Here is a 15,853-nt window from a genome sequence, read left to right on the forward strand (position 1 = left end):
CAGAAGAGATGTATGGGCTACAGTCCATGAGGTTGCAAAGAGTTGGACACACCTGAGCAACTAACACTTTTTCTTTCACTTTTCTGCATCTCCTCCCTAGGGTTTCTTCTTCTCTTTATCCTTTAGTTATTATATTGATGTTCCTCAGGATTTTATCTTTGACTTTCACATTTTCTCATTCTTCATGTGCATGACTATTTTTTACTACCTCCAATGTCTTTGACTCACTAGGCTGTAAACTCCATGAAAACATGAAAGCCTGGATTTGTATTGTTCTGAATCCTATCCCACTACCTAGCACATAGTCAGCACTTTTCCTATACCTGTGCCCCAAGCACCAGCCCTACGTCCTAGTTACATCGTTCTCCAGTACGGCAGCCTTGAATAAGTTAAGGCATCTGTACCGCAATTTCCTAATGTTTACATTAGGAATAGTAGGAGTAGTAATACCTATCTTTGAAGGTAGGGAGTTAAATAAATTAATAGAGGTAAGGCATTGAGAATACTGCAACGCATTAGAGCAAGCATTATAAAATCTTAGGTATTTTTTATATATCTAAAAGACTCTGATGCTGGGAGGAATTGTGGGCAGGAGGAGAAGGGGATGACAGAGGATGAGATGGCTGGATGGCATCACTGACTCAATGGACGTGAATCTGAGTGAACTCCAAGAGTTGGTGATGGACAGGGAGGCCTGGTGTGCTGCGATTCATGGGGTCGCAAAGAGACGGACACGACTGAGCGACTGAACTGAACTGAACTGAACATGTGCTAGCCAATTCCTTCCTGACGTTACATGGCCACACCAAATTCAACATGTCCCAAAGTGAACAAACCCCTACATCAACCTACCCAAACTGTTTTTTTTTTTTTCCTTCTAAATTCCCTAGTTGGATTAAGGCAACATCATCCATGCAATTACCTAAACTTCTCTCCCATTCCAGCAGACAATTAAGTCATCTCTATTCTCCACTGTAGGAAATTCCACCCCTTCCACCTATTTCTACTCCCACAGCCCAAGCTCTGGTCTCCCCAGTTCATATCACCTATTCCCTGACTTTTTGACACCACTGCTGCCAGAGTGACTTTTTTGAAAATATGTCCTTTTATCTCCAGGATAAAATGCAAGGTCTTTATGATCTGGTCATTGCTTTCCATGACAGATTCATCTTTCATGGTTCTTTTCCTACTTTATCTTCTAAAAGAAGCAAGGACAAAAAATCAGAGTAATAGTAGTAGCTGGTTGTTGGGCCTGCAATGTGGGAGACCAGGATACAATCCCTGGGTTGGAAAGACCCCCTGGAGGAGGGCATGGCAACCCACTCCAGTATTCTTGTCTGGAGAATCCCCATGGACAGAGGAGCTTGGCGTGCTATGGGTCATGGGGTCACAAAGAGTCAGACACTACTGAGCGACTAAGTGCAGTAGCTCGTTATTAGTAAGGAAATGAAAGCTTAAAGAACTTAAATCACTAAAATCTCAGTGCTGGTTCCTGACAGTGTCAGCACCCAAAGTTAAATCTGACTCCAAAGCATGTGCTCTAATCACCACAATACACTGCTGTTCAACTGCAGTTGTCTTCTCAGACGTACATATCACTTCCCTCTTCAGTATCTTTGCACATTTTATTTCCTCCATAAGGAATTTCAATAATTCATTTTATGACACTTTTTTTGGTCAGGATTTTGCTTTCTGTATAAAAGATGGCTCAGAGAAGAAAAACACTTATAAAATCCATTTAGGGACTTCCTTAGTGGTCCAGTGGCTAAAACTCTGAACTCCCAATGCAAAGAGCCCAGGTTCGATCCCTGGTTGGGGAACTAGATGCCACATACTCTGACTAAGACCTGGCAAAGCCAAATAAAAATAATAAATTAAAATAAAAATGAAAATCCACTTTTGAGGAAAAGAGAACAGTGGAAAATGGTGTTTACAACTTAAGGCATTTAGAAGAGTGTTATAAATATCACTTTCCTTTCAAACGTAAAGGAATAGATATTGTTAAACATATAGCTCAGGTTTCTCCTTTGTAACATTTTCACTAACTTTACTACTAGACAAAATTTAAAATCATCTGCTCAATAACCATGACATTTAAACCCAACCTGCTCCACGCACGGATGCTGAAAAAACATACAGGGGGAGTCAAGGGGCTGAAAAAAAACTTAAGTATACCATGTCCATAATTCTAATGTATTTGTATCAAACTGTACTGTATTTGTTTATTTATTTTAAATCTTCCTTAATTCCTAAGGATAGTAATGAATCACATGTTATAGGGGTTTTGAAAACAGAACCTGAGAGAGTTAAGCAAATATATATCTAACAAATGTTTATTGAATCTTAATCCCAGAATAGAATCAATTTCACTAATATATTCAAAACCTAGGAGTGATTGCTCCCCTCACTGTCTAAAATCACGGTATCTTATTCTAACATTCAAGATGCTCCAAAAAACTCAATTGTCCAAACTTTTCTCTCTTCTCCTTACAATACAGCTTTTCTCCACCCTGTCAAACTGCACATGGGAATGCCACAATATCGTCAACTTTCTCCCTTCTACATTTTCCCCCTCTTGTTTCCTCCCTGCTCATACAGTATATTTGAAAAAGAAAGAAAGGCAATGGGCCCAAAATGGAGTTACTTATACTAGGCCTCTTGTCACCAAACTAAGATTTAAGTTTCAGTTCTCTCAGACACAGAAACTTAAACCAGTCAATCAGGAATCACCTGATCAGCACCTGATAGGTAATATACCTAACTGTATATTGGGCCAGTCCCTTATTGTCCCCTAAAGGAAAGTAGCTTTGCGATAACAAACACGCTCTTTTGCCTAATATAACTTCCTTGTTTTCACTCCCTCCTGCCTATAAAAGTCTTTCATTTTTTAGAGTACCTTTCTATCTTCTAGATTGAATGCTTCCTGATTCAAATCAATTTTTGTTCAAATGAATTCTTAAAATGTTTAATATGCCTCAGGTTACCCTTTAACATGTATTTCATACATAGGCTTTAAAGTGCTGATGACAACCTGGTAGTTCATAGACCAAATTAGACTCACAGACAAGTTCAGTTTGATTTGTAGTTGAAAAATTTTTTTTTCTTAATTATATGTCATTCTGCAACAGTTAGGAACGTTCATGTTAAAGCCTAGATGCCAGATTTTCTGTGAAAGCTGAAAGGTTACGCAGACTGAAATTCCTGCAAAGCATCAGTTGGCTGAGACTGAGTGGAGGCAGCCCTCCTTGGACGGGGCTGGCCTAATGTCCCTGTAGTCTTTATTATCCCTTTCAGTATTTCACCTTCTGATACTTGTTTTAAAAATTAGACCAAGTTCCAAACAGTCCTGAAGTGTTTTCCTAGAATCTTGGGACCCCCTATCTCAATCACATTTAATACAAAACACTTATTATTTATATCCTTCATCTGCAATTAATCATGTGTTACTTTATTGATGAAGAGGCTTTGAGGCTTTTTAGTTCTTCATTTTCTGCCATAAGGGTGGTATCATCTGCATATCTGAGATGATTGATATATCTCACGGCAATCATGATTCCAGCTTGTGCTTCTTCCAGCCCAGTGTTTCTCATGATGTACTCTGAATACAAGTTAAATAATCAGGGTGACAATGTACAGCCTTGATGTACTCCTTTTCCTATTTGGAACCAGTCTGTTGTTCCATGTCCAGTTCTAACTCTTGCTTCCTAACCTGCATACAGATTTCTCAGGAGGCAGGTCAGGTGGTTTGGTATTCCCATCTCGTTAAGAATTTTCCACAGTTTATTGTGATCCACACAGTCAAAGGCTTTGGCATAGTTAATAAAGCAGAAATAGATGTTTTTCTGGAACTCTCTTGCTTTTTCATGATCCAGCAGATGTCGGCAATTTGATATCCTGGGTTCCCTTACCCTACTGCTCTCCACCCGGATGCCCTTTCCCAATAAAATCTCTTGCTTTGTCAGCAGATGTGTCTCCTTGGACAATTCATTTCTGAGTGTTAGACAAGAGCCCAGTTTCGGGCCCTGGAAGGGGTCCGCCTTCCTGCAACAAATGGCGACTCTGGCAGGGACTCTTCTTCGCTGAGAATGACATCCTGACCACTCCGGGTACTCAGGGGCCAGCCTGCCTGCCAATGGACCAGACCCAGCAGCTGCAACTGGGACCCTTTTGTCCCTGGTCTTCTCCTGATGCGGACAACTGGCCAGAGTGCCCCGACCGGGTAAGGAACAAGAGACTTTATTGACCTCTCTCCTCTTCCCTCTCTCTTTTCTCTCCTTAACCCTTCCTATCCTTCTCTGTTTTTCTAGTCCCCTGGTCCTGGACGCAGGCATCTGGTCGAAGGGCCCTCAGCCTGAGCTGAGGATTGGAGACTGATCACCTCCTCTTGGCAGAGAACTTGAATTCTGGTTCTGGTCTGGTCTGATTTCTGGTAGGGCCGAGTTCCAGTCCTCCCTTCTCTGGAGGCCCAGGGAAAAGTCCCATAACGCCTGGGTATCTATAGGTGGCAGGAGACGTCTGTAAGGCCACCCCTTTCGCCCCCCTCTCCCGCCTCCTCCCCTTCTTCTTTCAACCTGGCTTCCTTTCCTTCCTTGAAATCTTTGAGGTCTTCTGAGAGACTGTATTCTTGTATGTACGGGCTTCCCCTGGTGGCGCAGAGGTTAAAGGGTCTGCCTGCAATGTGGGAGACCTGGGTTTGATCCCTGGGTCGGGAAGATCCCCTGGAGAAGGAAAAGGCAACCCACTCCAGTATTCTTGCCTGGAGAATCCCATGGATGGAGGAGCTTGGTGGGCTACAGTCCACAGGTCACAAAGAGTCGGACACGACTGAGCAACTTCACTTTCACTATCTAGCAATATATATAATGTACTCAAAGGAAAAGAAATCGTAGAGAAATCACTTAGCAAGTTTATTCCAACACACTCAGTAACCTAGGACAGAAGAGAGAATGGAAGGCAAAGCTTGAATAAAACACTGAAGAAAGAGTCATATCCTGACTTTACTTGCACTTCTAGCAATTTATCTGATGGATTTAATTATATGTACAGTTATAGAGATTCAGTTCCAAGGACATTGATTGCAGTGAAGTTCATAATAAACAATGAAAATGATCTAAATATCTAAGAAACAGGTATTGTTCAGCCATATAGTTGGATATTATTAAGTCACTAGGAATGTTGCTGATGATTGGATATTAATCCATAAAGATGTTTATGATATATTGATAACTGAAACAAATGTGTTTAGAATAGTCTAACTCTTGCTTACAAAAATATGTAAGTGTTCAGATGCCTAGAAAAGTTTGGGAAGGATAGACATACAATAAAGTATTACTACTGTTATTTCTAACACTTCATTCCATATAATTAGATGAAGGGTATTTTTTATTTTCCTCTTTTTGCTTGTTTTCTAATTTTTGGAAAATGAATATGCTTTGGATTTGTACTAAAAAAAAAGCAGAGTTAGTTATTTCTTTACATTAAGCATTTATGTCAAAAAATAGGACTTGATCATGAGGAAACTAAAACAAAACTATTTGAATGTTTTAAGCCTGGGTAACAGAGACTGATACTACATCAAAAATGGAGGAAAGACAAGAGCAAAAGAGCATTTTGAAACTGGGATTACATACATATCTCAAGGGAGAGTATACAGAAAAATGGCCAAAAAACTAACTTTAGAGCAGTGTGGAGTTCTGGGAGAGTAATAAAAAATAACACTGGCTGTAGAAGATGAACTTAGAAATTTTTTGTCTTGCTAAGATTTATTTATTAGCAGTAGGGATGAGGAGGGGAGGCTTCCTCTAATGCTAGAACAGTAATTATCAAACTTTATCATGTACCAGAATCACCTGGAGATCTTGTTAAAACAGACCTCTTGTTGCTGGTCTCTACACCTTGATTCTATAATCTGGGTGGAAATAGAGAATTTATTTTTAAATTTTTTTATTTATTAATTTTGGCTGTGCTGAGTCTTTGTTGCTGCATGCAGACTTTTCCCTAGGTGTGGAGTGCAGGGGCTACTCTCTAGTTTGCAGTGGCGCGGCTTCTCATTGTGGTGGCTTCTCCTGTTGTGGAGCATAGGCTACAGGGCATGGGCTCAGCAGTCACAGAGCACGGACTTGGTTGCTCCATGGCATGTGGACTCTTCCCAGACCACCAGGGATGGGAACCATGTCCCCTGTATTGGCAGGCAACTTCTTAACCACTGAACCACCAGGAAGTCTTATAATTTGCATTTTTAACAAGAAGCTCTATACAGTCAGCAAAACCAAGATCAGGAGCTGACTGTGGCTCAGATCATGAACTCCTTATTGCCAAATTCAGACTGAAATGGAAGAAAATGGAGAAAACCACTAGACTTTTCAGGTATGACCTAAATCAAATCCCTTATGATTATACAGTGGAAGTGAGAAATAGATTTAAGGGACTAGATCTGATAGACAGAGTGTCTGATGAACTATGGACGGAGGTTCGTGACATTGTAGAGGACACAGGGATCAAGACCATCCCCAAGAAAAAGAAATGCAAAAAAGCAAAATGGCTGTATGGGGAGGCCTTACAAATAGCTGTGGAAAGAAGGGAAGTGAAAAGCAAAGGGGGAAAGGAAAGATATACCCATTTGAATGCAGAGTTCCAAAGAATAGCAAGAAGAGATAAGAAAGTCTTCCTTAGTGATCAATACACAGAAATAGAGGAAAAGAACAGAATGGGAAAGACTAGAGATCTCTTCAAGAAAATTAGAGATATCAAGGGAACATTTCATGCAAAGATGGGCTCAATAAAGGACATAAATGGTAGGGACCTAACAGAAGCAGAAGATATTAAGAAGAGGTGGCAAGAATACACAGAAGAACTGTAGAAAAAAGATCTTCACGACCCAGATAATCACGATGGTGTGATCACTCATCTAGAGCCAGACATCCTGGAATGTGAAGTCAAGTGGGCTTTAAGAAACATCACCTTGAACAAAGCTAGTGGAGGTGACGGAATTCCAGTTGAGCTGTTTCAAATCCTGAAAGATGATGCTGTGCAAGTGCTGCACTCAATATGCCAGCCAATTTGGAAAACTCAGTAGTGGCCATAGGACTGGAAAAGGTCAGTTTTCATTCCAGTCCCAAGGAAAGGCAATGCCAAAGAATGCTCAAACTACCTCACAATTGCACTCATCTCACATACTAGTAAAGTAATGCTCAAAATTCTCCAAACCAGGCTTCAGCAGTACGTGAACCATGAACTTCCTGATGTTCAAGCTGGTTTTAGAAAAGGCAGAGGAACCAGAGATCAAATTACCAACATCCGCTAGATCATGGAAAAAGCAAGAGAGTTCCAGAAAAACATCTATTTCTGCTTTATTGACTATGCCAAAGCCTTTGACTGTGTGGATCACAACAAACTGTGGAAAATTCTTAACGAGATAGGAATACCAAACCACCTGACCTGCCTCCTGAGAAATCTGTATGCAGGTTAGGAAGCAAGAGTTAGAACTGGACATGGAACAACAGACTGGTTCCAAATAGGAAAAGGAGTACATCAAGGCTGTACATTGTCACCCTGATTATTTAACTTGTATTCAGAGTACATCATGAGAAACACTGGGCTGGAAGAAGCACAAGCTGGAATCATAATTGCCGTGAGATATATCAATCATCTCAGATATGCAGATGACACCACCCTTATGGCAGAAAGTGAAGAACTAAAGAGCCTCTTGATGAAAGTGAAAGAGGAGAGTGAAAAAGTTGGCTTAAGTCTCAATATTCAGAAAACTAAGATCATGGCATCCGGTCCCATCACTTCATGGCAAATAGATGGGGAAACAGTGGAAACAATGGCTGACTTCATTTTTCTGGGCTCCAAAATCACTGCAGATGGTGATAGCAGCCATGAAATTAAGAGACGCTTACTCCTTGGAAGGAAAGTTATGACCAACTTGGACAGCATATTAAAAAGCAGAGGCATTACTTTGTCAACAAATGTCTGTCTAGTCAAGGCTATGGTTTTTGGACTATAGCCAAAGGCTATGGTTTTTGGACTATAGCCAAAGGCTATGGTTTTGGGACTATAGTTGGACTATAAAGAAAACTGAGCACTGAAGAACTGATACTTTTGAACTGTGGTGTTGGAGAAGACTCTTTAGAGTCTTTTGGACTGCAAGGAGATCCAACCACTCCATCCTAAAGGAGATCAGTCCTGGGTGTTCATTGGCGGAACTGATGTTGAAGCTGAAACTCCAATACTTTGGCCACCTGATGTGAAGAGCTGACTCACTGGAAAAGACCCTGATGCTGGGAAAGATTAGGGGCAGGAGGAGAAGGGGACGAGAGAGGATGGGATGGTTGGACGGCATCACTGACTCAATGGACATGGGTTTGGGTGAACTCCTGGAGTTGGTGATTGTAGGGAGGCCTGGTGAGCTGCGATTCATGGCATCGCAAAGAGTTGAGCACGACTGAGCAACTGAACTGGACTGAACAGGAATCCAAGTGATGTTGACACTGCTAATCCCCAAACCAGATTTTGGGAACAATCATATTAGAATTGAGAGAGATTAGGTAAATTGTTGGGCTGACAGGGTAGAAGTTTGAGGAGAGAAGTCCTAAGACATGAGGTATGTGTGCATGCATGTTCAGTCGCTCAGTCATTTTGGACTCTGCAACCCTATGGGCTGTAGCCTGCCCAACTCCTCTGTCCATGGGATTTTCTAGGCAAGAATACTGGAATGGGTTGCCATTTTCTTTTCCAGGGGCTCTGGAACCCTGGGATCCAACCTGTGTCTTCTGTATCTCCTGCATTGCAGACAGGTTTTTTACCGCTGAGCCATCAGGGAGGCCAGGAGATATACTTGATTCAATTAAAAAAAAAACAAACTGAACTAGATGAACAGAGCCACTTCCAGAGCCCCTTTCTCACGAGACAGAAGAGTTTTGATCACAGAGGAGCAAGGGGCACTAGGCAAGGGAACTGGGCTGGAATTGTACAGTAAGAAGAAGCTGGGGTGTAGGGAATTTAAAAAAACAAAAACAAACCTTAACATCTGGTGTAATACCAGGGGAACAAGGATTCTGAATTGAAGGTGATGGACTATATTCCTTTACTTCACTCCTGGTGAAACCTATCTGGACTCATATTTAGGTCCCACTTTTTAAGAAGTCTACATAAGTAAAATTGAGAGAAGCTTTATTAATGCTGTAGTACATTAGAGCTACAATAAAAGGGAAAAGAAGGTCACTTCCCTCCGGTCACCATCATGCATCTTTAACACCACCAGAACAGACTAGCATCTGGTGAAACAGCATGTAGTAGAATCAGCACCTGGTAGAATATCATAGGATTGGATTTGTGTCTGAACAGGTGTGGGACTCCTCATGGGGGCTCTCAGAAATAATTAAATAGGGGATGTGCTTTACAGGAGGCTGGAATTTCTGCAGTCACTCGAGGGCCAGAGCCAGGGCAATTTGAATTACATGGAAACCCTTGATTTTAACTCAGAATTTTATCACTCTATCTTGTGTAAAATGCTAAGAGGAGTAAAAGTATACATGTCTTGTACCTGTGCAGTAATCAGAGCCAATTTTCACTCAACTAATAAAGAACGACTGCATTATTTTTAGTAGAATCCACAAAATAAAACCGAGATGTTTAAGCTATAGCTCTGATAGGTTTATGCAGGATAAGGTGAGGAAGACAGAATCATAGACTGAGGAATAACTAAAATGCTGCTAGATTCTGCTAGAAATTTTTAGATTTGCTGCTAGAAAAATGATATGGACTCAGTGAGGAAGTGGCTATACATAAATGAACTAGTAAAGGTATACAATATCAGAAGACTTGACAGATGAGATAATAGTAAATAAATTCAGGTAAAAGCCAGATATAGCATCAATTTTTTCTGTCATGGTAGCTAAAAAAGCCATGATCTAACTATGAAAAACAGAGAATTTTAAAAGAATTATCATTCTGATGATAAATATGAATTTATTTCCCAAGCAGGAATAAAGACATAGACGTGGAGAACAAACATATGGATACCAAGGGGGAAAAGAAGAGAGGTGAGATTAATTGGGAGATTGGCATTGATATATGTACACTACTATGTAAAAAATAGATAAATAATAAGAAACTACTGCATAGCACAGGGAAACTCTACTCAGTGCTCTGTGGTGACTTAATAGGGAAGGAAATCCAAAAAAGACAGGATATATGTATATGTATAGCTGATTCACTTTGCTGTACCTCAGATATTAACACAACATTGTAAAGCAATTATACTCCAATAAAAATTAATTTAAAAGAAAAAAACGATTATTTTGAGAGTAAGAGATATATTTTTTAGATTTCTTAAGGCTGAAGTAATAATCAGCCTGTGATTTTAATCAGGCGAGTGTAGTTTAATTACTGCTTCATTATCTCACACTAAAAGATTTTTTTTCTCATCTGAATCTTTTTAAGTTACTGCTTATTACCACTCCTTCAATATTAACTATTAACTTGTATTCTTAATGATCAATACTTAATGATCAATTCACGAGAATTCACATTCACATGAATCTTATTTCTTGAAGTAGATTTTGCTCTCCTAAAGAATAAAACCAGTGTTTTACACTAGTATCCCTATATCTCACTCTCTCTGGCACTACCAATAACTCCATACTAACTAAATGATACTATTTTATTGCATATGGTTCAAACATCCTTTGAAAAATACAAAGGATATATTAAAAATTATGATCAGTATTCCAAGAGATGAACTAGAAGGAACTCTTGGACATTAAATATACAATAGTGTCAATAAGTAATGCATCAAAAAGAATTGAAAGATAAATTTGAGTAAATCTCTTAGAAAGCAGAACAAAAAGATAAATACAATTAGAGAAAAGATAAGATTTATAAAAGAAAGGAAAAAGACATTTCCCAGACCTGAAGGACGTGTCTCTACATTGAATGTGATCACCAAATACCCAGTGCAATGAATAAAGCAAGACCCACCCAGAGGTATATCAAATACTGAAATGGTGGAACACCAAGAAGAAAGAGATCAAATAAATGTCAGAGAGAAGAAACAGGTTATATACAAAGGTTTCAGAATCTAATAGTATCAGACTACTCTATAATCACCTGGAAGCTAAAAGACAGTTTCTCAACAACTAAAATGAAGAAAAAGTATCTCCAATGCTGAGTTTTATATTCCAGCCAAACTATACGATATAAAGGTAGAATAAAGGTCTAGCTATTTTCGGACAAATATGACCTACAAAAATACGCTTCTTATGTACTCTTTCTCAGGAAACTGAGAATATATTCCACCAAATCAAGGAAACAGGAAGACAGGAGATCCAAGAAAGAAAGGAATCAACATAGAAGAGAGGAAGAAGCAATTCCTAAAACAACAGAAAAAAGAAATCCCAGGATGACAGCTGCTCAGCAGGCCTATAAAACAACAAGTCCAGATCAGAGCAGGAGTGAGTGTTCAGGAGAGATTTACACAAGATTAAAATGGGTCTGAGAAATAACATGATACGGTTGACAGTACTGGTAAGTCTGGCTGAGTTAGTGGTAGGTGGAGTTTTAAAGCCAAGCAACAAAATGATAAGGCAATTGTTAATTTCAGGGAAAACAAAACTTTAGCAAAAAAAGTAATCAGAGTCACAGTAAAATACCTGATTTTGTGGTGAATAAATCTAATGCTTTACATTTTGAGTACTCTGATCAAAGTTTTGAAAAAAATTGGGAGATTGGAGCAAAAGGAGGAAAAAATGGTATGAAAAAAACAACCCTAAATCCTCATCTTTATAGGACTAGATCAATAAGCAATATCTACAACTTTTAAGTGAAGACATCAGAGTGTAATCATGTTACTCAGAAATATGGGGATAAGGAGCTAAAGACATCTAAGAGTTGAACGGGTCTGCATCAATGTGGAGGGATAGAGCAGTAACTTCTTTTTTTACATAAACTATCTGACTTTTGGGTTTCCCTGGTGGCTCAATGATAAAGAACCTGCCCACCAATGTAGGAGATGCGGGTTCCACCCCTGAGTTGGGAGGGTCCCCTAGAGAAGGAAATGACAACACCAGTATTCTTGCTGGGAAATACCATGGACAGAGGAACCTGGTGGGCTATAAAACAGCCCGTGGGGTCATAAAACATGGGACAGGAGTTAGAGACTAAATAACTAAATAACAACATTTTACTTTTAAGGCTATTACATCTGTAACCCTGAAAAAAAATTTAAATTATGGATAATAACCAGTTTGTTTTTAAAATGATCTAAGCCTCTTGATGAAAGTGAAAGAGGAGAGCGAAAAAGTTGGCTTAAAGCTCAACATTCAGAAAACGAAGATCATGGCATCTGGTCCCATCACTTCATGGGAAATAGATGGGGAATCAGTGGAAACAGTGTCAGACTTTATTTGGGGGGGCTCCAAAATCACTGCAGATGGTGATTGCAGCCATGAAATTAAAAGACGCTTACTCCTTGGAAGAAAAGTTATGACCAACCTAGATGGCATATTCAAAAGCAGAGACATTAGTTTGCCTACTAAGGTCCGTCTAGTCAAGGCTATGGTTTTTCCTGTGCTCATGTATGGATGTGAGAGTTGGACTGTGAAGAAGGCTGAGAGCCAAAGAATTGATGCTTTTGAACTGTGGTGTTGGAGAAGACTCTTGAGAGTCCCTTGGACTGCAAGGAGATCCAACCAGTCCATTCTGAAGGAGATCAACCCTGGGATTTCTTTGGAAGGAATGATGCTAAAGCTGAAACTCCAGTACTTCGGCCACCTCATGTAAAGAGTTGACTCATTGGAAAAGACTCTGATGCTGGGAGGGATTGGGGGCAAGAGGAGAACGGGACGACCAAGGATGAGATGGCTGGATGGCATCACGGACTCGATGGATGTGAGTCTGAATGAACTCCGGGAGATGGTGATGGACAGGGAGGGCTGGCGTGCTGCAATTCATGGGGTCGCAAAGAGTCGGACACAACTGAGCGACTGAAATGAACTGAACTGATTTTAACTAGAGATGCAAATAAGCAAAAAAGAATGGGATATTTTCCAGTTTAGTATCTTCTGACATTTCACCCTAGATGCTACTTGCCACCCCTCTTAGAAAATACTATGCACATTTTCACAAACTTAAATAAATATATATATATTTGGTCATCTTGATTTATATAACTGCTATGAAAAAACCTGATTTTGTTTTTATTATAGATAAGCTATTAAACTATGCACATGAACATTTGAAACATATACTCATAAAAACTACAAGAGCAAGAAGGTTTAAGTAGTATTTTTGAAAAATGGTGAATGGTCATTATTTGAGATGCACTTTCAAGATTTTTAGCTCTACTATGGTTTCTGTCCTGTAAAAATGATTCATCCATTCAATTTTTTCATGTAATACACTTTTATAAATATCCTTTTTATAATCAAGGCAGCATGCTGACTTCTGAATTTCCTGAAATCTGTAATATTCTCAATTGTACTTAATGATCTTAAATACTGTAAAGTGCTTAATCCAGCAACATATATCTTAATCTGTTAACATTTGCAATTCTTTTTCAGGGAAAGATTCTAATTTGAACAATAGTATTTATTGCTTATGGACTGACATGGAGACCGAAAACACACAAAACTCCTAAATTCAATATTCTAAAGAAGCTTTCTATTCAGTTCAGTTCAGTTCAGTCGCTCAGTCGTGTCCAACTCTTTGTGACCCCATGAATTGCAGCACGCCAGGCCTCCCTGTCCATCACCAACACCCGGAGTTCACTCAAACTCATGTCCATCAAGTCGGTGATGCCATACAGCCATCTCATCCTCTGTCTTCCCCTTCTCCTGCCCGCAATCCCTCCCAGCATCAGAGTCTTTTCCAATGAGTCAACTCTTCCCATGAAGTGGCCAAAGTACTGGAGTTTCAGCTTTAGCATCATTCCTTCCAAAGAACACTCAGGACTGATCTCCTTTAGAATGGACTGGTTGGATCTCCTTGCAGTCCAAGGGACTCTCAAGAGTCTTCTCCAACACCACAGTTCAAAAGCATCAATTTCTTCAGTGCTCAGCTTTCTTCACAGTCCAACTCTCACACCCAAACATGACTATTGGAAAAACCATAGTCTTGCCTAGACAGACCGTTGTTGGCGAAGTAATGTCTCTGCTTTTGAATATGCCATCTAGGTTGGTCATAACTTTCCTTCCAAGGAGTAAGGATCTTTTAATTTCCTGGCTGGAATCACCATCTGCAGTGATTTTGGAGGTGGGCTGCAGTCCATGCGGTCTCGAAGAGTCGGACACGACTGAGCGACTTCACTTTCACTTTTCACTTTCATGCATTGGAGAAGGAAATGGCAACCCACTCCAGTGTTCTTGTCTGGAGAATCCCAGGGACGGTGGAGCCTGGTGGGCTGCTGTCTATGGGGTCACACAGAGTCGGACACGACTGAAGCTACTTACCAGCAGTAGCAGCAAAATAAAGTCTGACACTGTTTCCACTGTTTCCCCATCTATTTCCCATGAAGTGATGGGCTTTCTATTATCTCTTCTAATTTTCCTCTTTGCCAAGAGTTGGATAAGTATCATAATATTATGCCACTGTAAAAAAGGTGGAAGGAACATCATTTCTACAGGAAATAGTATTTCCCAAGCAAATATCAAAAACGTAGCAATAAGAAAAAAACATTAGACAGTAAACAGCAAGAAGATATGAGCCCTTCCTCTTATTCACCAGGCATCACTAGTGCCACAGAATCCAGCAATGTAATGGGTACTGAAATATGTTAAATGAGTGAATGAAACACTGCTTAGTAACTTTGGCTATCCTCTCTAATCAAGAGATACAGAAAGACCACATTGTTAGATACCAGGAACTGATACATCTGACTAGGTAGGAAGATATGTCTTGCCATTTTCGGATCTCCATTACCTAAGGAATGTTGAAAAGCAAAAAAAGAAGAAAAAAGCCCCTGTCAGCAACAGATCACAGATCAGAATAGCACCAGCCTACTTTCCCCTCTCTGAAAACTGAATGTCCTTAAGAGGAGTAGATTCAATAGAAAACTGACTTTTTCTGACACAGGCACTTTCCACTCCATGCAAAATGAGGCCAAGTTAAAAACCGCAAAGACTTGGCTAATACAAGCACGAGTTAATTTATTATGATTGGCCCAAATCACCCACTTTTTTTTTTTTTTTTGCCGCACAGGCCAATATCCACAACTGCACTGACGCCTCATGTGGAGCGAACGTTTTCCCAGTAGCTGATGAGGAGCAGCGTGTTTCTCAGCCAAAACCGAGAGAGACTGGAAGTTGTGCAGTGTAGTAATCCAAACACCTTGAGTGGATCCCAGCCTTTAAAATTTACATTTCGTTAAGAAATTCCTTCAATTTTCCATATTACAACCTGGGGAAACAAATCTGAGCTTTTCAGGGACGAGTTCTTTTCCAAATACTACAGCTGCTACCAACTCCCCATCCTTCAGCCCCAGGCTGAACCACACACGACTCAGCTCTCAAGGGTCACACCCGAGCTGACCACCTCCCCGCTCGCCTTTAAACAAGCCGCGCGCGGTCTAGCTGCCCCCGAGTTCAACTTCCGGCCACAAAATGAGAGGATGTTTTTCTCCTGGCCACGGCCCCTAGCCACGCCCTCCACGCCCCGCGCTGGCTAGAGCGCGTGGGCGCGCCGGCGAGGCGGAGCCCCGTGGGCGATTGCTGTGAGTGTCCGTTTCACCCGGCGGCGCGCAGGCACGCGCAGGCACGCGCAGGCACGCGCAGGCACGCCCAGGGCCCACGGACAGCGCGGCGGCGCGCGCGCGCGCTCCCGGTGCCCTCCCCTGTGACGTGCTTGGCCGAGGCCG

This window comes from Capricornis sumatraensis, chromosome 2 (assembly GCF_032405125.1).
Source record: "Capricornis sumatraensis isolate serow.1 chromosome 2, serow.2, whole genome shotgun sequence".
Classification (NCBI taxonomy): domain Eukaryota; kingdom Metazoa; phylum Chordata; class Mammalia; order Artiodactyla; family Bovidae; genus Capricornis; species Capricornis sumatraensis.